The sequence below is a fragment of the Ambystoma mexicanum genome, chromosome 6p (genome assembly GCF_040938575.1).
Source record: "Ambystoma mexicanum isolate Mex_15411 chromosome 6p, UKY_AmexF1_1, whole genome shotgun sequence".
Classification (NCBI taxonomy): domain Eukaryota; kingdom Metazoa; phylum Chordata; class Amphibia; order Caudata; family Ambystomatidae; genus Ambystoma; species Ambystoma mexicanum.
This window is the reverse complement of record NC_090935.1, coordinates 603151458-603175148: the sequence shown is the minus strand read 5'-3', so window position 1 is coordinate 603175148 and position 23691 is coordinate 603151458. Positions and strand designations below refer to the sequence as shown.

The 23691-nt window shown below is 42.2% G+C and overlaps 1 long non-coding RNA gene across 1 annotated transcript in view; it reads left to right on the top strand.

Annotated features, from left to right (window-relative positions):
• Nucleotides 1-343: 343 nt before the first annotated feature.
• Nucleotides 344-23691, top strand: part of LOC138510952 (uncharacterized) — a 125991-nt gene continuing 102643 nt past the window's right edge. The window contains exon 1 of the long non-coding RNA XR_011280492.1: nucleotides 344-384. This is a non-coding gene — a long non-coding RNA (uncharacterized lncRNA). The remainder of the gene's footprint in view (nucleotides 385-23691) is intronic.

The window sequence follows — 23691 nt, the reverse complement described above, 5'->3', positions numbered from 1 at the left end:
TGCGGTGTGTGGAGTGCCTGAGACTGTGGAACATTTTCTGTTTAGGTGTGAGAGACATGCTGTAGAGAGAGAATTGATGAGGGTTCGATTGACTGCGCAGGGTGTGGCTGAGTTGAGTGGGAAGGCTTTGTTGGGAGGTGATGGGGTGAGTGGCAGAAGGAGGAGTAGTGTGATGTTGGATTTTGTGAGGCAGACAGGGCGGTGGGAGGAATTGTGAGTTTTACGTGGGTTGAATGCTGAATGGTGGATAGGTGCACATCATCCAATTGGATGGGGAAGCGCCTGCGTGGGTCCGTCCACGCCTACTCTAATTTAAAGAAAGAAAGAAAGAGCCAGAAAGGAGAAAGTGGACCTGTGCGTGCGGCCTTCCTTGCCTGCTGCCTGGTAAGCAAACACCCCATTCCTTTGTTTCTCTCATACTTCACGTTTTGTTTGTAAAACGGATGTTTTTTTAACTGTTTTGTTCCCCCTGCATCGAGGGGACCGAGAGTCAAGTGGGCTACTAGGCCCCGGTCGTCCAGGGAGAGGCTGGGGCCTACGAGCTTCAAGTTCAACTTAAAAGCTTCAGGCTACGGTCAGCTTTTAAGTTAATATAATTGAGCACGCACTGGCGACCGTAGCTTGAAGCTTTTAAGTTGAACTTGAAGCTCCTAGGCCCCGGCCTCTCCCTAGATGCAAGGCCCGAGCTGCACTGAACATAACGTGAGCAGACAGAGGTGGGGGAAACATGAGGAGGAGGTAGAGAAGGATGTGGATTGGCGGGGTCAGGAGAGGTGTGCAACAGGGGGGGGTGGCAGGGGGTGTTCAGACCCACTTTACACTGGCATAGCTAGTGCTCCTATACGTCATTCAATTACGTTTTATTGTTCCTATACTTTTATTTTAAAAATAAACCGTTCCGGAATGGTTTTGTTTTTAAATAAAAGTGTAGAAAGAAGTGAAACTTTCAGTTCACTGCATTAAGCGTTCCCCTAAACAGCAGGAGCATGTGTTTTGGGGTTTGTATTCTGCGTGTGAGGGGGGGGTGGCAATGGGGTTTGTGAGGAGCGATGTAGGCCAGTAGGGAACACAGTTCCACTACTTATTTTTGTACACTTTGACCACTGACTGACTTCCTATAAAGACTTCCTAGATCTGTGCAATAGGATTTTCTGGCCCTGGTAAGGACTTTTTCAGAAGATGTTTATTACCCACAGTGGAAGAGCAGTGGCTTGATTTAGGGGAGTCCAGTCCTTTTTTCTATGGAAAGTCTCTCCTGGGGTTACCTGGCCAACCGCATTTATCCGAAGAAAGAACACGCTGTGACATGATGAGAGCAGTGCAGGCCTGTACCCTTGCAGGGAAAGGGTTGCCTAAATACACCACTGCACGTGAGAGGGGAGCACTGAGCATGCACCTGCAAAACAAAGGGGTGCATGCGGGATACCTTCACAGGAAAGTAGCGAGAATGGGCTTTGCCACTGCAGGCAAGAGGGGTGCACAAAAAATGACGTGGGGCAGGGAGGGGGCCTTATGGAATGCTACACAAGAGACATGACATGTCACTGCAAGAATGAGGTACAGCTCTCATCCCATCACGGATTTGTTGGGGGTTGCCTGATGTTGAAATGCCTGTTCAACTTCAACTTTGCAATAAATACATTGCACGATGTGAACTTTGTGCATAGTCTCATTGTGAATATGATGCTAACTGTTTAAACCTGGTATTTTAAATAGCACTGTTTTTTTTTTTAAATACCAACGAATTGTGATTTTCATTTGCATGGGATATTTATGGCACAGTGGTTGAAAAGTGCTGCATGGAGAAATATGGATTATGTACTTCATGCAGCGCAATCTATGTACCACGTGTAGTAAACAGCCCGCGTTACCCCAATTCACTATAAAATGGCATTTTAAAAACAGGAACTTTTCCAAATATATTTCTTATCAAACCCCTCTGCTTGCTGGGTGTCATTTATTAGTAAACAGCAAAGCATCAGAGCAGCAGCACCAGCCTCTGCTAAGCAACGCCAACCCCACGTGCCCAAACCCAAAGCAGCACCTCCGGTTTCACAACTTCACTCTCCCTCTTAACTCACCCCCACTGTTCCTTTCAGAACCAACCGCTAAAAGGGTGCCAAAATGGCAGCAGTCGCCCCATAAACTGCCCTGTTGAATACATCACCGCTATGTCCATAATTAGTCCTTCGCTGGCAAAAAAAGAAGGTACATTGAGGGGCAGGGATTCCAATTGGGCTCCAGCAATGAGTGATGGCTAGAGGAGGATTGGACTAATTACGGAAGAAAACCAGAGGATACAATTTTGGAGACAGAAGGAATCAAAAAATTTAATTGAACCTGATCCATTATTTAAATATCAAATTTTAATCGAGAATTAATCATAGCACTCAATAATTTTACATCGCAGGAAAGGAATTAAGAACACATAATTTCACATAGTTTCACATATAATCCATCTCATTCGTACACAGGCATCCAATAACCATTCATACATCCATCACAATAATACATGCAAGGTAAAACTTTATCCTAAAAAAGTCATAACAATTGATTTACTTATTGTCTTCATAAAAAAGAGAGAGAAAGAGATATATAATAAATATACATGAAAAGCCACAACAACAGATAGTTCAAGTGGTCATCAGTTTAGGATGGGTCACATCGATGTCCAAAGTTGACCTCATCACTGGTTTCTCAACCGGTTTCGGCGTATTTAACTTTAATTGAGTTACGCCTTCATCAGGAGAATAACAATTCAACTCTAAAAAGACAGGGAGATATACATATATGAGAGACCTCATCATAGAGCCACTAGAGAAAACAAAGGGAAACCCCCAATTATCAACCAATTCATATTCATTAAAAGTGATTTAAAATCAAACACAACCTGCCCGCTACCTTGTGCCATAACTCCAAGGGGGGTACTTTGCATGCTATAAACAGTGCTACCATGATCATTGATGCCCCAAAGTGCAGAGAGAATCAACCCCTCGTGGCCATCAAGCGGACCCATTAAGTTAGTGAGAAGATGCAAATTCCCATGTATTAAACTTGCGTGATCTATTTATACAGGCAGTGTGCTATGCGAGCGCTTATAGGTCTAATTTTTAATAACTAACCTTCATGAATGAAGAGAGAGGAGAGACAGCTGAAAATTCCTGATATGAAGAACAGGAGTACCAGCTATACCAATATGCGATGTCCCAACACGTCTGTACTGCGTAACCGTCAGCTGAAGGTATGGGAATGGTTCAATCCTGCAGTGGCTGTTTTTCATGCAGGCAGCACCATTTCGGAGGAAAGGATCAATCCTCCAATATAAATTTTCATAGACTCAAGGGGTACACCCAGAGATTCACAACTCTCCCGTTCCCTATATAAATGAGAAAAAAGGTCAGAACTGTTGATAAGGTCGAGTTGGGGCGAAGCAAAAGTCACGTGAATCACAATAACAATTCGGTTAGAACTCCCAAAGCAAAGATAATCAATTGCCAGGGCTCACGTTACTAACGGGAGAGTGCTCGGCATTGGAAGGGTGTCAGCAGTCGGAGGCATATATAATTCAACAAAGTTAAAGACTCACTGTATGCAAGCCTAATGAATACCGGGTAGCTCGTGGCTGAAAAAATAAATAATGCTTTCTAGCAAGAAACAGGAAGAGTCTACTTACTATTCCGGGACGAGCTGTTAAAAATATGCTTGCTCGCAGGGTCTGTGTGGTCCGTAACCCGACAGCGCCCCTCTGGCGACGTAAGAACTATTCCTACGGCTTCTTAAATACTATACTAGCGCTCACGTGACTGCAAGGGCCGCTCACGTGACTGTAGCTTGTCAATCAAGGTGAAAAACGGACTATGAATGGTATACCGGCCTGTTTTTCTCGTTCTCAGTGGCATCAGAGGGCTCGCGATGGACGGGACCTAAGGTGTTTCCCACGTCAACGTCTCAATGGTGGATCCCCTTTAGGTATATGAAAGACCTGGTTCTAGTGTGTTCAAACCATTAGTTAAAGTTTTTAGGTTAAAGATCCATAATTGTTCTTTGTAAGCCAGTTTTTTTGTCATTTGGGTTACGTTGGAGGCAATTACTTTTTCAATCCAGAACCACTCCATTTGTTCCGCAGTATGGCCCATTTGAACAAAATGAATTACCATAGGAGCATTTAGATTCTGAGTATTAATTTTTGAGCGATGCTCATTAATTCTGGTGCTTACTTCTCTCGTGGTTTTTCCAATATACATCATTTTGCAAGGACATGAAATTGCATAAATGACGTTTTTACTTTTTCACGTTGTAAAGGTGCGTAAGTCCCAGCTTTTATTTTCCATTATGAAAGAAGTCGTTTTTTTTGAGAACTTGCAGGCAGTACATGACGTGCATGGATAATGCCCTATCACTGGGTTAAAGTTGGTGTCCCTGATCGCGGTTGGTTTAGCTGAGGTTCTACTTGCACGTGTCATTTTTTGTTTTAGATTTTTGCCTTTCTTGAAAGCAAATAAGGGTTTTGGCAAAATCATGCCGGATGCATTCAGGACCCGCCAATTTTTTAAAATGATGCTTTAATGGTATTACTGTATTGGCAATAGGTCGAGACACAAACCAATTGTTATTTTTTAATGTTCTCATTTTTAGGTAATAGTAGCAGATCTCGATTTGCATAGCGGGCTCTCTTTCTAGAGTGTTTGATGAGCTTTTTAGGGTAGCCTCGTTCTAATAGTCTATTTTCTAGGATGGTAGCATGTTTGATAAAATTATCAATATCAGAACAATTCCGGCGTAACCGTAGGAACATACCGAAAGGTAAGTTCCGTAGCAAGCTGGAGGGATGTTGACTCTCAAAACAGAGTGTGGTGTTCCTTTCTGTTGTCTTTCTGAATAATTCAGTTCGTAAGACACCTCTTTGTTCAAAGATAGATCAATCTAAGAAAGCAATCCTCGTAGTGGAGTACTCAAACGTGAAATGAATATCTGAATCAACTTTGTTGAGCCATTCCACAAATTGAATTAAAGACTGAGTATTGCTTTCCCATATTAAGAGTATGTCGTCAATGTATCGGCGGTATAACTTAATCTGTTGCCGAAACGGATTTGAGTTTGCCAGGATTTTTTCTTCCTCAAGAAGAGCCATAAAGATGATGGCTAGATTTGGGGCAAAAGTACAGCCCATTGCTGTCACTTTAATTTGTAGAAAGAATTCTTCCTTGAATTTAAAAAAACTGTTGGTTAAAACTAACTTGGCAGCTTCACACAGAAAATTGGTGGGAACACAATGTGGATATGGTTGTCTATTGAGTATGATTTGTAAGCTCTGTATAGCTCTTTCTTGAGGTATGTTTGTATAAAGAGCCTCATTATCTAATGTGACCAATATTTGTGTGTCGGAATCAAAGTTCAGATTTTCTACCAAATTAATCACGTCTCTGGAATCTAAGAGGAAAGTAGGTGTTGCCATGGCCAAGGGTTTGATGAAAAAATCGATGTACTTTGATAGTGGCTCGAGAATCGATCCGCATCCTGAAACAATTGGACGTCCCGGGGGATTTTGAATATCTTTATGCATCTTGGGCATGATATAGAACAGAGGAATGCGATCATCTGAGTGGTTGATGTATTCAATTTCTTTTACTGAAAGGAAACCTGCTTGGCTGGCTTCTTCCGTGAGTTGGAGTATTTTAAGTTTAATCAACTTCGATGGATCTTGTGCTATTTTGGTGTAATGACCTGGAATGTGAAGAAGTCTAAACACTTCTTGGTCATATTTATTGGCATCCCAGACTACTATCCCCCCGCCTTTGTCAGCAGCTTTTATGACTATGGTAGGGTCAGAGGCCAGTGTCTTAATGGCCTGGAATTCTAGTAAATCTAAGTTTGGTCCTGATTGGTGTCTGTAATGGCGGATCTGCTGTTCTACTTCTTTAAGAACCAATTTTTCAAAGATGGCTACTTCAGGGGGAAGGTCACTCAAACTCGGAGTGAATGAAGAAGGTTTTGAGAGACCGGAGATGTTAGGCTCCCTTAGTATCGTATGGTCCATAAAATAGAACCGAAGTCTAAGTTTACGTAGAAATTCTTTAATTTCACTTATCAACGCCATTGCACTAGGATTCTGCGATGGAACAAACGATAGGCCACGTTTAAGTACTGATGTTTCCGATGTTGTTAATATACGGGATGAGAGATTAAAGATTGGTAATATTTCATTTACCATCTGTAAGCCCGGTTGCGGGTTTGAAAGTCCCGGTGTGTCATACCCTGTCCCGGATTGTTTTGCATGGGCATTCCCCGGGACATTCGGCCTTGGGGCGCTACTCTGCGGCCTTTTCGGCCGCCCCTTCCTCGAAAAGGGGGGTCACCCAAAGATTGATTAGGATCATCATTGCCCGAATTACTGGACGACGTGTCCGAAAAAGTGACCCATCTTTTTTTAGGACCTATATTCTGATTTATGTTAGTTTTCCAAAATGTTTGGGGATTAAAATCTTCTGCAAGGTATGGATATACTAATTCCTTTTTGAAGAGTGAGATGTCTTTTTTTAGTTTATTCGTCTTTTTTTCAATTTTTAAGTTCTTAAATTCTAGAAAAGATTTATCAATCTGCTCTAGTTTTTGCTTAGCTTCTGTGATTAGCGTATTTGTCAAAAAAGACTTCTCTTGTTCCAATAGCGTTTCCAAAATCTTACCACTTACTCTCTGGGCTGTTGTTATAGTTAGCACCAAGAGGTCACGGCTACATTTGGTAGCTACTTGACTAAATGCTATCTTATAGTCATTGTCATCCAGAAATAAACATGGGATAATTTTCACCTGTAATCCCTGCAGGATGATACTTGATTTTAGATATTCCTTTAGTACATGTCCGTGCATTTCAGTGCGAAATTGCTTCTTTTTCAATCTCAACAGAGATTCGCTTGTAGACCCTTGATTTTGTATGGGTAATTGCAAATTTTCAAAAAATGAGGGACCCTTGATGAGTTCAGCTATCTGTGCCTCCGTTCCATCGCAGAATCCTAGCGCAATGGCGTTGATAAGTGAAATTAAAGAATTTCTACGTAAACTTAGACTTCGGTTCTATTTTATGGACAATACGATACTAAGGGAGCCTAACATCTCCGGTCTCTCAAAACCTTCTTCATTCACTCCGAGTTTGAGTGACCTTCCCCCTGAAGTAGCTATCTTTGAAAAATTGGTTCTTAAAGAAGTAGAACAGCAGATCCGCCATTACAGACACCAATCAGGATCAAACTTAGATTTACTAGAATTCCAGGCCATTAAGACACTGGCCTCTGACCCTACCATAGTCATAAAAGCTGCTGACAAAGGCGGGGGGATAGTAGTCTGGGATGCCAATAAATATGACCAAGAAGTGTTTAGACTTCTTCACATTCCAGGTCATTACACCAAAATAGCACAAGATCCATCGAAGTTGATTAAACTTAAAATACTCCAACTCACGGAAGAAGCCAGCCAAGCAGGTTTCCTTTCGGTAAAAGAAATTGAATACATCAACCACTCAGATGATCGCATTCCTCTGTTCTATATCATGCCCAAGATGCATAAAGATATTCAAAATCCCCCGGGACGTCCAATTGTTTCAGGATGCGGATCGATTCTCGAGTCACTATCAAAGTACATCGATTTTTTCATCAAACCCTTGGCCATGGCAACACCTACTTTCCTCTTAGATTCCAGAGACGTGATTAATTTGGTAGAAAATCTGAACTTTGATTCCGACACACAAATATTGGTCACATTAGATATTGAGGCTCTTTATACAAACATACCTCAAGAAAGAGCTATACAGAGCTTAGAAATCATACTCAATAGACAACCATATCCACATAGTGTTCCCACCAATTTTCTGTGTGAAGCTGCCAAGTTAGTTTTAACCAACAGTTTTTTTAAATTCAAGGAAGAATTCTTTCTACAAATTAAAGGGACTGCTATGGGCTGTACTTTTGCCCCAAATCTAGCCATCATCTTTATGGCTCTTCTTGAGGAAGAAAAAATCCTGGCAAACTCAAATCCGTTCCGGCAACAGATTAAGTTATACCGCCGATACATTGACGACATACTCTTAATATGGGAAGGCAATACTCAGTCTTTAATTCAATTTGTGGAATGGCTCAACAAAGTTGATTCAGATATTCATTTCACGTTTGAGTACTCCACTACGAGGATTGCTTTCTTAGATTTATCTATCTTTGAACAAAGAGGTGTTTTACGAACTGAATTATTCAGAAAGACAACAGAAAGGAACACCACACTCTGTTTTGAGAGTCAACATCCCTCCAGCTTGCTACGGAACTTACCTTTCGGTATGTTCCTACGGTTACGCCGGAATTGTTCTGATATTGATAATTTCATCAAACATGCTACCATCCTAGAAAATAGACTATTAGAACGAGGCTACCCTAAAAAGCTCATCAAACACTCTAGAAAGAGAGCCCGCTATGCAAATCGAGATCTGCTACTATTACCTAAAAATGAGAACATTAAAAAAGAACAATTGGTTTGTGTCTCGACCTATTGCCAATACAGTAATACCATTAAAGGCATCATTTTAAAAAATTGGCGGGTCCTGAATGCATCCGGCATGATTTTGCCAAAACCCTTATTTGCTTTCAAGAAAGGCAAAAATCTAAAACAAAAAATGACACATGCAAGTAGAACCTCAGCTAAACCAACCGCGATCAGGGACACCAACTTTAACCCAGTGATAGGGCATTATCCATGCACGTCATGTACTGCCTGCAAATTCTCAAAAAAAACGACTTCTTTCATAATGGAAAATAAAAGCTGGGACTTACGCACCTTTGCAACGTGTAAAAGTAAAAACGTCATTTATGCAATTTCATGTCCTTGCAAAATGATGTATATTGGAAAAACCACGAGAGAAGTAAGCACCAGAATTAATGAACATCGCTCAAAAATTAATACTCGGAATCTAAATGCTCCTATGGTAATTCATTTTGTTCAAATGGGCCATACTGCGGAACAAATGGAGTGGTTCTGTATTGAAAAAGTAATTGCCTCCAACGTAACCCAAATGACAAAAAAACTGGCTTACAAAGAACAATTATGGATCTTTAACCTAAAAACTTTAACTAATGGTTTGAACACACTAGAACCAGGTCTTTCATATACCTAAAGGGGATCCACCATTGAGACGTTGACGTGGGAAACACCTTAGGTCCCGTCCATCGCGAGCCCTCTGATGCCACTGAGAATGCGAAAAACAGGCCGGTATACCATTCATAGTCCGTTTTTCACCTTGATTGACAAGCTACAGTCACGTGAGCGGCCCTTGCAGTCACGTGAGCGCTAGTATAGTATTTAAGAAGCCGTAGGAATAGTTCTTACGTCGCAAGAGGGGCGCCGTCGGGTTACGGACCACACAGACCCTGCGAGCAAGCATATTTTTAACAGCTCGTCCCGGAATAGTAAGTAGACTCTTCCTGTTTCTTGCTAGAAAGCATTATTTATTTTTTCAGCCACGAGCTACCCGGTATTTATTAGGCTTGCATACAATGAGTCTTTGACTTTGTTGAATTATATATGCCTCTGGCTGCTGACACCCTTCCAATGCCGAGCACTCTCCCGTTAGTAACGTGAGCCCTGGCAATTGATTATCTTTGCTTCGGGAGTTCTACCCGAATTGTTATTGTGATTCGCATGACTTTTGCTTCTCCCCAACTCGACCTTATCAACAGTTCTGACCTTTTTTCTCATTTATATAGGGAACGGGAGAGTTGTGAATCTCTGGGTGTACCCCTTGAGTCTATGAAAATTTATATTGGAGGATTGATCCTTTCCTCCGAAATGGTGCTGCCTGCATGAAAAACAGCCACTGCAGGATTGAACCATTCCCATATCTTCAGCTGACAGTTACGCAGTACAGACGTGTTGGGACATCGCATATTGGTATAGCTGGTACTCCTGTTCTTCATATCAGGAATTTTCAGCTGTCTCTCCTCTCTCTTCATTCGTGAAGGTTAGTTATTAAAAATTAGACCTATAAGCGCTCGCATAGCACACTGCCTGTATAAATAGATCACGCAAGTTTAATACATGGGAATTTGCATCTTCTCACTAACTTAATAGGTCCGCTTGATGGCCACGAGGGGTTGATTCTCTCTGCACTTTGGGGCATCAATGATCATGGTAGCACTGTTTATAGCATGCAAAGTACCCCCCTTGGAGTTATGGCACAAGGTAGGGGGCAGGTTGTGTTTGATTTTAAATCACTTTTAATGAATATGAATTGGTTGATAATTGGGGGTTTCCCTTTGTTTTCTCTAGTGGCTCTATGATGAGGTCTCTCATATATGTATATCTCCCTGGGCCTCATTCCGACCCAGGCGGTAAGTTACCGCCTGGGTCGTACCTTTACCACCATGGCGTAAACTACGCTTACGCCATGGTGGTTGGCGGACTTACCGCCCCATTCCGAGGTTGGCGGGGCGGTAAGTCCCCAATCCCCATTTACCCTTCCCCATTCCCATTTTTGTCCCATAGGGCATAATGGGAGTGGGGAAGGCGTTAATTACGCCACCGTAAATTACGGTGGCGTAATTAACAACAAGGTCCCTTAGCGCCATGGATTTTAACACCTGCCAGAAGCAGGTGTTAAATCCTCCATGGCGCTAAGGGACCTCGGAATCAGGCGGTAAGGGTCGGCGCTGTTTACGCTGCCGTAAACCCCTTACCGCCTGGGTCGGAATGAGGCCCACTGTCTTTTTAGAGTTCAATTGTTATTCTCCTGATGAAGGCGTAACTCAATTAAAGTTAAATACGCTGAAACCGGTTGAGAAACCAGTGATGAGGTCAACTTTGGACATCGATGTGACCCATCCTAAACTGATGACCACTTGAACTATCTGTTGTTGTGGCTTTTCATATATATTTATTATATATCTCTTTCTCTCTCTTTTTTATGAAGACAATAAGTAAATCAATTGTTATGACTTTTTTAGGATAAAGTTTTACCTTGCATGTATTATTGTGATGGATGTATGAATGGTTATTGGATGCCTGTGTACGAATGAGATGGATTATATGTGAAACTATGTGAAATTATGTGTTCTTAATTCCTTTCCTGCGATGTAAAATTATTGAGTGCTATGATTAATTCTCAATTAAAATTTGATATTTAAATAATGGATCAGGTTCAATTAAATTTCTTGATTCCTTCTGTCTCCAAAATTGTATCCTCTGGTTTTCTTCCGTAATTAGTAATGTACTAATACCCTGACCCAGAGTGTAGGGTTTCCTGTGTCCTTCAGATAAATATATAAAATTCAGCCCTTGGCTGTGCAGGTTATTTTATTCTGTTATTGACAGTGTGTTGATCCTGTTGAGGAATTTGTTTTGACATTTTTGTGCACTTTGCATGTGCATTGCTGTACCCCTTTCTAGTGCTGGAGAGTATCACACCAACATGGCTGAATCCGACACCTTTTCGTTTACGGAGGCACAGATAGCTGAACTCATCGAGGGTCCCTCATTTTTTGAAAATTTGCAATTACCCATACAAAATCAAGGGTCTACAAGCGAATCTCTGTTGAGATTGAAAAAGAAGCAATTTCGCACTGAAATGCACGGACATGTACTAAAGGAATATCTAAAATCAAGTATCATCCCGCAGGGATTACAGGTGAAAATTATCCCATGTTTATTTCTGGATGACAATGACTATAAGATAGCATTTAGTCAAGTAGCTACCAAATGTAGCCGTGACCTCTTGGTGCTAACTATAACAACAGCCCAGAGAGTAAGTGGTAAGATTTTGGAAACGCTATTGGAACAAGAGAAGTCTTTTTTGACAAATACGCTAATCACAGAAGCTAAACAAAAACTAGAGCAGATTGATAAATCTTTTCTAGAATTTAAGAACTTACCAATTGAAAAAAAGACGAATAAACTAAAAAAAGACATCTCACTCTTCAAAAAGGAATTGGTATATCCATACCTTGCAGAAGATTTCAATCCCCAAACATTTTGGAAAACTAACATAAATCAGAATATAGGTCCTAAAAAAAGATGGGTCACTTTTTCGGACACGTCGTCCAGTAATTCGGGCAATGATGATCCTAATCAATCTTTGGGCGACCACCCTTTTCGAGGAAGGGGCGGCCGAAAAGGCCGCAGAGAAGCGCCCCAAGGCCGAATGTCCCGGGGAATGCCCATGCAAAACAATCCGGGACAGGGTATGACACACCGGGACTTTCAAATCCGCAACCGGGCTTACAGATGGTAAATGAAATATTACCAATCTTTAATCTCTCATCCTGTATATTAACAACATCGGAAACATCAGTACTTAAACGTGGCCTATCGTTTGTTCCATCGCAGAATCCTAGTGCAATGGCGTTGATAAGTGAAATTAAAGAATTTCTACGTAAATTTAGACTTCGGTTCTATTTTATGGACCATACGATACTAAGGGAGCCTAACATCTCCGGTCTCTCAAAACCTTCTTCATTCACTCCGAGTTTGAGTGACCTTCCCCCTGAAGTAGCCATCTTTGAAAAATTGGTTCTTAAAGAAGTAGAACAGCAGATCCGCCATTACAGACACCAATCAGGACCAAACTTAGATTTACTAGAATTCCAGGCCATTAAGACACTGGCCTCTGACCCTACCATAGTCATAAAAGCTGCTGACAAAGGCGGGGGGATAGTAGTCTGGGATGCCAATAAATATGACCAAGAAGTGTTTAGACTTCTTCACATTCCAGGTCATTACACCAAAATAGCACAAGATCCATCGAAGTTGATTAAACTTAAAATACTCCAACTCACGGAAGAAGCCAGCCAAGCAGGTTTCCTTTCGGTAAAAGAAATTGAATACATCAACCACTCAGATGATCGCATTCCTCTGTTCTATATCATGCCCAAGATGCATAAAGATATTCAAAATCCCCCGGGACGTCCAATTGTTTCAGGATGCGGATCGATTCTCGAGCCACTATCAAAGTACATTGATTTTTTCATCAAACCCTTGGCCATGGCAACACCTACTTTCCTCTTAGATTCCAGAGACGTGATTAATTTGGTAGAAAATCTGAACTTTGATTCCGACACACAAATATTGGTCACATTAGATATTGAGGCTCTTTATACAAACATACCTCAAGAAAGAGCTATACAGAGCTTAGAAATCATACTCAATAGACAACCATATCCACATAGTGTTCCCACCAATTTTCTGTGTGAAGCTGCCAAGTTAGTTTTAACCAACAGTTTTTTTAAATTCAAGGAAGAATTCTTTCTACAAATTAAAGGGACTTCTATGGGCTGTACTTTTGCCCCAAATCTAGCCATCATCTTTATGGCTCTTCTTGAGGAAGAAAAACCCTGGCAAACTCAAATCCGTTCCGGCAACAGATTAAGTTATACCGCCGATACATTGACGACATACTCTTAATATGGGAAGGCAATACTCAGTCTTTAATTCAATTTGTGGAATGGCTCAACAAAGTTGATTCAGATATTCATTTCACGTTTGAGTACTCCACTACGAGGATTGCTTTCTTAGATGTATCTATCTTTGAACAAAGAGGTATCTTACGAACTGAATTATTCAGAAAGACAACAGAAAGGAACACCACACTCTGTTTTGAGAGTCAACATCCCTCCAGCTTGCTACGGAACTTACCTTTCGGTATGTTCCTACGGTTACGCCGGAATTGTTCCGATATTGATAATTTTATCAAACATGCTACCATCCTAGAAAATAGACTATTAGAACGAGGCTACCCTAAAAAGCTCATCAAACACTCTAGAAAGAGAGCCCGCTATGCAAATCGGGATCTGCTACTATTACCTAAAAATGAGAACATTAAAAAAGAACAATTGGTTTGTGTTTCGACCTATTGCCAATACAGTAATACCATTAAAGGCATCATTTTAAAAAATTGGCGGGTCCTGAATGCATCCGGCATGATTTTGCCAAAACCCTTATTTGCTTTCAAGAAAGGCAAAAATCTAAAACAAAAAATGACACGTGCAAGTAGAACCTCAGCTAAACCAACCGCGATCAGGGACACCAACTTTAACCCAGTGATAGGGCATTATCCATGCACGTCATGTACTGCCTGCAAGTTCTCAAAAAAAACGGCTTCTTTCATAATGGAAAATAAAACCTGGGACTTACGCACCTTTACAACGTGTAAAAGTAAAAACGTCATTTATGCAATTTCATGTCCTTGCAAAATGATGTATATTGGAAAAACCACGAGAGAAGTAAGCACCAGAATTAATGAACATCGCTCAAAAATTAATACTCGAAATCTAAATGCTCCTATGGTAATTCATTTTGTTCAAATGGGCCATACTGCGGAACAAATGGAGAGGTTCTGTATTGAAAAAGTAATTGCCTCCAACGTAACCCAAATGACAAAAAAACTGGCTTACAAAGAACAATTATGGATCTTTAACCTAAAAACTTTAACTAATGGTTTGAACACACTAGAACCAGGTCTTTCATATTCCTAAAGGGGATCCACCATTGAGACGTTGACGTGGGAAACACCTTAGGTCCCGTCCATCGCGAGCCCTCTGATGCCACTGAGAACGAGAAAAACAGGCCGGTATACCATTCATAGTCCGTTTTTCACCTTGATTGACAAGCTACAGTCACGTGAGCGGCCCTTGCAGTCACGTGAGCGCTAGTATAGTATTTAAGAAGCCGTAGGAATAGTTCTTACGTCGCCAGAGGGGCGCCGTCGGGTTACGGACCACACAGACCCTGCGAGCAAGCATATTTTTAACAGCTCGTCCCGGAATAGTAAGTAGACTCTTCCTGTTTCTTGCTAGAAAGCATTATTTATTTTTTCAGCCACGAGCTACCCGGTATTTATTAGGCTTGCATACAATGAGTCTTTGACTTTGTTGAATTATATATGCCTCTGGCTGCTGACACCCTTCCAATGCCGAGCACTCTCCCGTTAGTAACGTGAGCCCTGGCAATTGATTATCTTTGCTTCGGGAGTTCTACCCGAATTGTTATTGTGATTCGCATGACTTTTGCTTCTCCCCAACTCGACCTTATCAACAGTTCTGACCTTTTTTCTCATTTATATAGGGAACGGGAGAGTTGTGAATCTCTGGGTGTACCCCTTGAGTCTATGAAAATTTATATTGGAGGATTGATCCTTTCCTCCGAAATGGTGCTGCCTGCATGAAAAACAGCCACTGCAGGATTGAACCATTCCCATATCTTCAGCTGACAGTTACGCAGTACAGACGTGTTGGGACATCGCATATTGGTATAGCTGGTACTCCTGTTCTTCATATCAGGAATTTTCAGCTGTCTCTCCTCTCTCTTCATTCATGAAGGTTAGTTATTAAAAATTAGACCTATAAGCGCTCGCATAGCACACTGCCTGTATAAATAGATCACGCAAGTTTAATACATGGGAATTTGCATCTTCTCACTAACTTAATGGGTCCGCTTGATGGCCACGAGGGGTTGATTCTCTCTGCACTTTGGGGCATCAATGATCATGGTAGCACTGTTTATAGCATGCAAAGTACCCCCCTTGGAGTTATGGCACAAGGTAGGGGGCAGGTTGTGTTTGATTTTAAATCACTTTTAATGAATATGAATTGGTTGATAATTGGGGGTTTCCCTTTGTTTTCTCTAGTGGCTCTATGATGAGGTCTCTCATATATGTATATCTCCCTGTCTTTTTAGAGTTGAATTGTTATTCTCCTGATGAAGGCGTAACTCAATTAAAGTTAAATACGCCGAAACCGGTTGAGAAACCAGTGATGAGGTCAACTTTGGACATCGATGTGACCCATCCTAAACTGATGACCACTTGAACTATCTGTTGTTGTGGCTTTTCATATATATTTATTATATATCTCTTTCTCTCTCTTTTTTATGAAGTCAATAAGTAAATCAATTGTTATGACTTTTTTAGGATAAAGTTTTACCTTGCATGTATTATTGTGATGGATGTATGAATGGTTATTGGATGCCTGTGTACGAATGAGATGGATTATATGTGAAACTATGTGAAATTATGTGTTCTTAATTCCTTTCCTGCGATGTAAAATTATTGAGTGCTATGATTAATTCTCAATTAAAATTTGATATTTAAATAATGGATCAGGTTCAATTAAATTTCTTGATTCCTTCTGTCTCCAAAATTGTATCCTCTGGTTTTCTTCCGTAATTAGTAATGTTCTAATACCCTGACCCAGAGTGTGGGGTTTCCTGTGTCCTTCAGATAAATATAGAGGAGGATTGGAGACATCACTGCCAGCGAGGGGAGATGATAGCATGGGACATGCCAGTTCAATAGAGGGGTGATAGCATTGAAGGAGAGAGGGTGACATGGGAAGGACCACTGCAGGGCAGTGAAGGAGAAGATATTTCATCAGGGGAGTGGGGTACATGGCAGATAACCCTGTAGTAGTGATTTCAGTTTAACTTATTCATTAGTAAAGCGCCTTTACATAAGGAACCACCCTGGAGAACCTGCGTCTACGCGCAGATCTATTATAAGCAGCAAACAGATAAGAAGATACAGCATATCAAACAACGAGCACAAATTATAAGAGACAGGTTTGAATTTGTTCTGAAATACTTCCAAAGAACTCACTACGCGAATTTCCATAGGCAGTTGATTCCACCGTTTGGAATTGCCACAGAAAAATATCTGGATTGGACAAACTACATCTATTTTGTGATCTAAGGCTTGTAGTTGACTTGTCCCATGTTAAGAGGGAATACATGTTAGATGTAGCTAACTCATGGTGCATTTGAAAACGAAGCATAATATCTTAAAGATAATCTGTTGATGCACAGGAAGTTAATAGGATTCTTGACGACAGGGGGAGATGGAACAGAACTTGGGAAGGTGAAAAATAAGACAGACTGCTCAATTTTGCACCAGATCATCAGTTAATCCTACGTACAGCACGTTGTCATTTGTTTATTTATTGTATTTATTCAATTGTTTGTTTAAAACGCGCTTAATTCCAGAGTAAGCGCGGATCCGGGATTCGAAAGTCTGCTGCTCTTTGCCCATTGCCCCTGTGCTATCCTCTGTTTACAATCCAGGTAGCAGTTTATAACCCAACCTCTGAGACGTACTCAGGGGTGACTGTCCCATTGGGAACTCGAGAGATTTCTCGGTAGGCCTCTGCACCCTGTGACTCTTTTGTGCGGTATTTCTAAATTTGACCATAGGAAAAGGGTTGGGCATGATGAAAATATGTAATATAGGGCACTTTAAAATGATTTCCATGGCCTCTTTTGGTTCCCAACCCAGTTCACCCCTGGCTATGGCCTGCCATCAATTGTCACATGCCCTTCCATGGACTCCATTTTGCGGAGGAAAGCAATGTCTCCAAGCACAGGCGACTGAGGCATGGGTCGGGGCTCGCAGAGCAAAGTGAATTGGAAACATTGAATTCAATTAACGCACAAGTAAATGAAATGGGAGGATGATAATGAAATTGCAGTGATGTTATATATTCAATGGTTTGCGCCAAGGGTGACAGAATCATGTTCAGCCTGGGGTTGCTGTTGTCTAGGGTCATCTAACAAAACTCATAGGGTTTGTAAGCAACCGTTACTACTGAGCCCGGAGGTGTACAATAGCAAACCTCTTCATGGATTTGCTGCAGGAAAAATGTCATGCTTAACTTCCACAGATCTTGCAAGGACTGTGCTTTAGCTTCTACATTTCCCTGAGGTACTAAATGAGTGCCAAGGCCCCGCGACATTAGAACATTGGCCCCCCTCAACCTTTAAAATGATATTGACTTCTTTACGGAGGGTGCAGCTAATGTTTCAGACTTGTAAATAGGGTGGGCATGGTACAGAAAGCTGTGCAGCCGGGAGATGGGACCAGCAGTGTAGAGAAGCCCATTCCCTAAATCGTAAGTTTCTAAAAGGCCAATTATTGCAAGGCAAAAGAGCTCAACTTGAGGCTCTGGCATATAATCCAAGGATGCCCTAACCAAGAAAACTGTACAAAATTCCCCCAAACTAGCCTCCTCTCCCCTTAAACAATTCAACCTTTCCTCCATGACTTCTCACCCCCTACTGCCCTCCCCAAAGTCCCCTTTAACGTCTTGCTGACCAATAGGATCTCCTGTGGGAGAGAAAAGGTTCCTGTTCAGAAACCATGAAACTATGAGGCCAATTCACAAAATGGCCTCCTGGACATACCCTGCCTACTTGAAGTTTTTTTTTTAATGCAGCATGTGTACTGTGTGCTTTTGTCCCTCGTGATTCTGGCATGTACATTGCTGGGACTCATGTTCCACGCCTGTGAATCAACAAAGAGGTGAGCAGTGTGACCGAAATTGCCCGTAGGTAAGCAGAGTCTAGGGTGTGTAAGACAAGGCCCCCGCTGCCTGGGGGTGAGGCTAAACATGTGGGCTGCGAAACCACAGTAGTGAGCAGTGTAAAGTTTGGGACTCACCGCCACTGTGAGGGGAGGGGTTGCAGCTTCCACCCTACCCGTACTGCCCACCTATACCATTGGGATGCTTCCACTAAAGCAGCAGGAGACTGCCCCCTGGGGGCACAGCCGAACTTGTTGATATGCTGCAGACAGACCGAGGCACTCCGCCCGCACCCTGTATACAGCGTGTGTGGTTATGCCATTGCATTCCTTCATTCGTACAGACCTTTATGTGGATGCAAAACCCTGATTTTAATTGTCTATTTAAACAGTGGGGTACAACATTAATTTATTGTCTCTAATCACTCCTTTCCTGGGCAAACTCCTGGAAAAGCTAGACATCTCCTAGCTTAATCCACACACTGAATCTGTTGGTTGTCTCCATGACAAGTCTGGCTTCAGAGCAGCCAGAAGCACGGAAACTGCTCTACTGAACATCCATGGAGACCTGCTTTCTAACCTTGATTCTAATCCCCCTCTGTCCTCATCTTACTCAGTCTCTCTTCTGGTTTTGACACGGTCAACCATGCCATCCTGCTCAATCGCCTCCGTGATAACCTGGGTAACACCGATCAGTCCCTGGCCTGGCTGACCTCGTTCCTCTCTGATTGACCCTCCCAGGTCTGACTTGGGTCCTTCCTTTTTCTCTATCTTACTCTCTTCCTGTGGTTTTCCGCAGGGGTCTAACCTCTATGCACGGCTGTTCAACCAATATGTGGCACCTCTCAACCACTGCATTGCCGCTCTCTGCTCCAATTTTTAGTGCTATGCGGATGACACTCAGCTTGTTTTCAGGCTCCCCTCTGCCACCTCTTCCTCCTCTCGGACTGTCTGTCTGCTATCCAGGAGTGGTGTGCTGCCAATGATCACTGCCTTAATGTCAGTAAGATGGAGATTCTCCTCATCAGCAACACCTGCACCCTCCTTTCCTGTCACTCTGGCAGGCCTCCCTTGGCCCTCTTCCTGCTCTCACCTGTGAGGCTAAGAACCTCTTCGACTCCACCTTCTCCTTTTCTCCTCACATCTCTGATGTTTCTAAGAAGTCAAACTACCAACTGCACCTCCTTAGAGGTATTCTTCCTTTCCTTTCCTTCCCCCAGAAGCTCACTGTCTCTAGAGCTCTGGTTCTCTCTAGGCTGGACTACTGCAACATCCTCTTTCTAAATCAGCCTGCTTCTACTCTCCGCCCCCTGCAACTCATCCAAAACAGGACTGTGAGACTTGTCCTTGGCCTCAAGCCCAGGGATCGTATCTCTCCAGCACTGCAATCTCTGCATTGGCTCCCAGTGGCTGCAAGGATGAGGTTCAAGACCCTCTGCATTGTCCACAAGGCCTTCTGGGGTCTGGGACCTCAATACCTCCAACTGTCTCTTCGTAAATACCTTCCTACTCGAACTCTTCGCTCCTCCACCTCCAACATCCTCGGGGTGAGTCGCTTCTCCAAGCAACGAGTTGGTGGTAGATCTTTTTTTGGCTCGGGCCTCCCTCTGCAACAGCCTCCCTTCCTCACTAAAACTTGGAGAACCATCTCATGTTCCCAAAGCACCTCAAGACCTTCCTCTTTGCTTCTGCCATCTCTCTTCCTCTCCCCTGCTGATGTCCTGTCTGATACTGCACTTGTCATCTGGCTACCCTCTGATTTCAGGTCCAGGTCCCTGCCCTCCCATGCTCTAAAATATGATTGTTTTTGTGATGCATCTTAACAGGGTATTTGGTCAGTAACTCAATCAAATGGAGGCCCACGCGCATATCCCAGAAGACCTAGATGCCCCTGCCATGGACCATCTTCCTGCACAGCATGAGAGGGCCTGGTTGCGAGCCCAGCCAGGATATGACAAAGGTCAACAGAGAGTCCCATCAAGCATTGGCCCCACCAACACTTTGCCTCCCTTCCCCAGCGTGGAGGGGGCATCAGCAGTAGTCAGTCGCAGAGGTAAAAACCATGGCACGCATTGGCCAATAACTATTGATAGAAGTAGCTACATACAGATAAATATTGAACTGACCTGTATAATTTTACAAAATCTTGGCCAGTCAAGCAAATCCTTTTTTTGCCTTTAACTTGCTAAAGTACTATTGTCTGCAATTTGTTGATGGGCAAATCAATAAAGGCAATGTTTCATAACCACGCTACAAACTAAACGTCCTAGATATTTTCAGAGAAATTCTTTTTCTGTTAATTTTCTTTCTGTTCATGACTGAAACTCCATACTGGAGCACCAAATGCTAGTACATGAAACTAAAAACAAGCTTATTTGATGACTTTTCGAATTTGTGTAGCACAGTGCAATTGCAAATCCAGTATTATGGATTTCTTTGCAAAAACATCCAAGACACAAAGCTCCAGCTCAGACAGTCTTCCTGAGCATAGTGCGTCCCATCAAGATGCTGCTGTGTCAAATTCAGGGAGGAGCATGTCCAGTGAAATCCATGTCCCAGCTTATCCACAAACAGAAGTTGTATTGGGCACACATGATGAGGTTGCTGTTCTACAAAAGGATACTCTCTTGCTCGAGTGTTGGGACCTGAATCAGTGAGCACAATTCAAGGAGAAGTATCCATGGCTAAGTGTAGAAAATGGTCTTCTTGGGTGCACGATATGCAGTGAAGTTAGACTACTTGGAGTGTCGGTGTCCTGAGGTATTAGCATTTCCAAGGAATGGGTCTCTGGGAAGATAGCTCCATGTGGCACAACGAAGGCTAGCAAGCTGACTTTGTTACGCAAGAAAATGCATAAGCACAGAGTATCTGAAACACACATGAGGGCATGTACAATCCAAGCTGAGTCTAAGAAAGAGGTGCTGCAGTCTGCCATTGTTGAGCCACAAAAACATTGTTTTGCATCAATCACTTTTTATTTCTGCGCCAAAAATAATGGTCCCTTTTTAGACTTTCCAGATCTGATTGGGTTGCAGGTTGCTAATGAAGCCGACATGGGTTCTATTCTACATAGCCAGTACACTGCAGCACAATTAGCTTATTGCATTGCTTCTGAAATGTGTAGGAAGCTTTGTTCAATTATTCTGGAATGGGCTCCAAAAATGACAATTTTTATTGATGAATCCACAACTGTTTAATCTCATTCCGTTTTAATTGTTTATATTCATTCTTCAATTGGTGGTAAAGAGCCTATCACCTTTTTCCTTGATTTGCTAGAATTGGCTGGAGGAGATGCACAGTCTATTGAAGCCTCAACTTTAAATTGTTTGTCCAAACATGGGTTTTGCCATGAGTTCCTTGCAGAAAATTTGATAGGGGTATGCAGTGATGGGGCAAGTGTTATGCTAGGACGAAACTCTGGTGTGCTTGAAAGGTTAGCTGAAAAATAGCCCTGCATTGTGAATTGGCACTGTTTGTGCCACTGCATTGAGTTGAGCGTATCTGACACTGTTCAAACTGTCCCTGGTCTGAATCATCTGACATAATGTTTTGAAAAACTGTATGCAGTCTACAACCAATCGCCCAAAAAACAATGTAAACTTTCAGAATGTGCAAAAGATTTGGAAGCTCAAATTCTTGGGATTGGCAAAATCTTTTCTATTAGGTGGATTGCTTCGAGCCAGAAGGCTATTCGGGCAGTATGGGAGTCATACCTGGCACTTCAGAATCATTTCCTGAGGGCAAGCGCATGTACTTCACGTGACAGCAAGCATCGTGCTACATCGTGCTACATTCATTGGGCTCAATAAAATCATAACATCTGAGGATTTTCTTCTTAATTTAGCTTGCATTGCAGATGTAGTAAGTGAAGTTGGGGTTCTTTCTGAAGCTTTGCAGAGGGATGATGTGACTCTTACGAGAGCCTATCAGCTCATCAACTGAACTGTGCGGGTCATTGAAAGATACAAGAATGTGCCTGGTAAACATCTGAAAGAAGTAACTGATTCCATTGCAAAAGGGTCCTTTAAAGGGGTGACTATCAATCAGGAGGAGTCAAGAGGACAGGTGGGAATAAATCTTCCTCAATTTTAGCAGAATTTGGCAGATAATTTACGTTCACAATTATATGCCATGACTGCAAGTAATAGGTAAACCAATAGTCCTTGGGCTGATGAATTTGAGGCACTTGTTGCCCAGATAGATGTTCCTAATTCTCAGAAGTGGCCCAGCAACATTGACAGTCCGTTGCTTGAGGGCGAACATAAGCTGGAAATCCTGTGCAGGAGATTTTCACTGAATTACAAATCTATTGGTGAAGGTTTCCGGGACTACATTGACAACGGTGGGGATGAAGTTCCCAAACAGCTGCAACCCATCATCAGGGCAGTAAACACGCTGCCAGTAACATCTAGTGACTGTGAAAGGGGTTTCAGGACAATGAACATGATTCAGTCACCTGTAAGGGATACTCTTAGCATTAGCCGCCTCTCCTCCTTAATGTTTATAAACCTGATGGGCCCTCCTCTGCCACTGTGGAATCCTCTGCCATATGTGAACAGGTGGCTGTCTTCACATCGCAATGCAGTTGATAACCAGTCACGCAAAGTAGATCCTGCAACCCACTATAACAAAAGCTATGCACATGTGTGGGAGTTTCTTTGATGCCAGCATTTGTTAACATGCACAAATCCCTGATGGAGGGGAAATTAGTGCAATTGAAGACTGTTAAACGTTGATTTTGTGTACATTCAATAAAACAGGATGTTAATAGTTAATAATTCAGCTCGTAATCTTGATGTTATTTTTGTTTCTTCAGTCTTTCTGTACTCATATCCTCCATTTCTTGTTCCTGTCGCTACCAGCTCTTTATTATTATAAAAACTCCTTGCTTTCTTACCTTTCCCTGTGCTAAGCTTCTCATCTCCTCTTCAGCGTTTACTGGTCTGGTCTACTGTTCTTCTCTTCTTTTTGGTCTTCCTGCATCTCATCTTGCTCCTTTTCGCTTCATTTATCATTCTTCTAATCAAGTTCTTTGTACTCTTGCTCCTCGACACTCAATCACTTCTGCTCTCCACTCCTTGAATTGGCTTTCCTTTGAAAATCACGTATTTTCTTAATTTTCTTTGTATTGTGTTTATGCCCCATATCTTCTGTTGTTTCTTGTTATTCTCCAGCTTGTTCACTTTGTTCTGAATCTTTTTCTGTTGGCTGTTTTGTTCATTTGGCCTTCTTGCCCCACTTCTCTTGCTCTTCCTTCTATTTCTTCTTTTCAAGTCTTGTTTAAAAACATATCTCCTTGTTGATCTTTGGTTTTCTGTTTATCTGTAAATTGTACCATTGTTTACTCTGTACAGCGCTTGGGCGATGAAGCGCAATAGAAG